Source organism: Penaeus monodon, chromosome 35, assembly GCF_015228065.2.
Source record: "Penaeus monodon isolate SGIC_2016 chromosome 35, NSTDA_Pmon_1, whole genome shotgun sequence".
Lineage (NCBI taxonomy): Eukaryota > Metazoa > Arthropoda > Malacostraca > Decapoda > Penaeidae > Penaeus > Penaeus monodon.
This window is the reverse complement of record NC_051420.1, coordinates 3,049,876-3,052,375: the sequence shown is the minus strand read 5'-3', so window position 1 is coordinate 3,052,375 and position 2,500 is coordinate 3,049,876.

The following is a 2,500-nucleotide window of genomic DNA, read 5'->3' as shown; positions in this document are numbered from 1 at the left end:
AGCATCACAACATGAAAACTACAATTAAGTATCATGCTGTGACCACGGCGGCTCAGACATGAACCTACCGTTAAAAGAAGAATATATAAATATATATATATATATATATATATATATATATATATACATATATATATACCTATATATACATACCTATATACCTATATACATACCTATATACCTATACATATATACCTATATATACAGATATATAGGTATATATGCTTATGTATATATATGAATATATATACATATATATACATATATGTATGTATATACATACATATACATAAATATGCGTTATATACGTGTGTGTCTGTGTTTATGTATGTATATATATATATATATAATATATATATATATATATATATATATATATATACACACATATATATATACCTATATATACATACCTATATACCTATATACATACCTATATACCTATATATACAGATATATAGGTATATATGCTTATGTATATATATGAATATATATATATATATATATATATATATATATATATATACATATATATGCATATGTATCTATATTTATGTATGTATATTTATATATGTATATATATATATGTATATATATATATATATATTCATGTCTATATTTGTATATATACATATAAATATACATATCATGAATACATATGACCTAACTATAAAATCTAGGAGGTCGAAACTGTCTAGTTTGTCCAATGTGGTTTTCTATCATAGCTTTTACCATTTATATATAAATTCGTATGCACACACACACACACACACACACACACACACACACACACACACACATACACACACACACACACACACACACACACATCCGAATACACATGCATCCGAGCGCACCCGATCTCCAATCCGATGTAAATGGAAGGTTCGGCAATTCTGTGAAAGTTTCAAAAGCAGGTTGACGACCGAGACGCAAAAACCTCAAAGTTTTATAGCATTATGAGAGCTTCCTCCAGTGTGCGATGATCGCCGGAGACCGCGCTCGCATGTGAACAATTCCGAACTAACACTTTTATTACGAGTTATGCGGCAATTTGATACCTGAACTAAAAGAACGGCCATTACAGTAACCGGGTAAAGTGGCGGTTATTATCACCGATCCGAGGAAAGGTGGATGTAATCGGTCGGAGGAATGACTGTTTATGATTTCTTGGGGTCGAGCGAGAGCCAGACATCGCTGTGTGAGGTTTAGAAAATTTGATTTATTCTTTTTTTTGTCGGATCTATAAGTATTGCTCAGGGTCGTAAACGGGTAAATGAGATTGCTCAAGACAAATGGTTGGTTTATGATACTGCTGAAAGATAGTAATGTGAGAATGTTATTGCCCAAGGCAGTAAATGATATCCATATTATTCATAAAAAAAGAAGGCGGCCATGTTATGCCATTCTAAAAAAAAAGAAAAAAAAAAAACTAATAATATTACACAAGACACGGTTCTTAATATTACTCAAGAGTATAAACGGTAATAACATTGCTCAAGATAATAAAACAGACAAACACTCTCCTCCGAGTTAAATAAAAAAAAAAAAAAAAAAACTAGTACATCGTCTTTTAAAACATGTGAAAAGCAGGGCAATCTGTGGCCAGCCTTTCAATATGGTAACTGCTGAACGCTTAGCAAAGTAATACCTTCAACCACACGTTTTCTGTCCGCGGTTCGTTGATCTTGCAAACCGAAGGAACACAATGAAACGTTTGCAACAATTACTCCTCCGCTCGCTGATCGTCAAACCCACGCGGGAGATCTTTTAACCGAACCGCATTGTTGCACCGAGACCGCTTCCTCATAATCTGCAACGGATGCAACAACACACAAAAAAAAGAAAATACGAAAAAGATATTTTCTCGGGCCGAGCTGAGGTCGCCATCGGGGCTGCACCCGATCATCACACTCAGGAAGACATCGAATCGGCGTGGACTTGTTACCTCTCAGAAATACCAGGCAGTGCACGCTAATTACGTGAAAAGACCAGTAGTTACTAGATGCACTTATGGCAGTTAATTGCTTGGAATGTGAGCGCTATGATAATAAAACCCTACACAGCCTGCATATCTTTGACCTGTAATTATACACTTCGACTATGGTTGCTCAGGAGAGAAGGTACAGGCCGCCCCGCCATATGGGGAATCGTTTTACATGAGATTAAACCCTGATGAATATTTGTTTTGTTTAATGAATATCTTTTATTTATTTTCTTTTTGTGTGTCTTCCTTTTCTTCAAGTTCATACCCCATGGCAACTGTCTGCTCAATGCATATGTTCAATGGGAAAGGAAGAAATAATTAAGACAGGTATTGGTCTTGTTAGATAAAGACGTTAACCTTTTAGGGCAGTTGGGTGGTGTGATGGGTAGGTTAAGTTGCCTTGTTTTTGCATTTTGGCTTCAAACGCTGCTGCTCATTGCTTTAGGAGCGTCAAAGAAGCTTGGGAGGTTTCACTTTCCATTTTTCAAACGGTATTAGTTAAATCTATTTAAA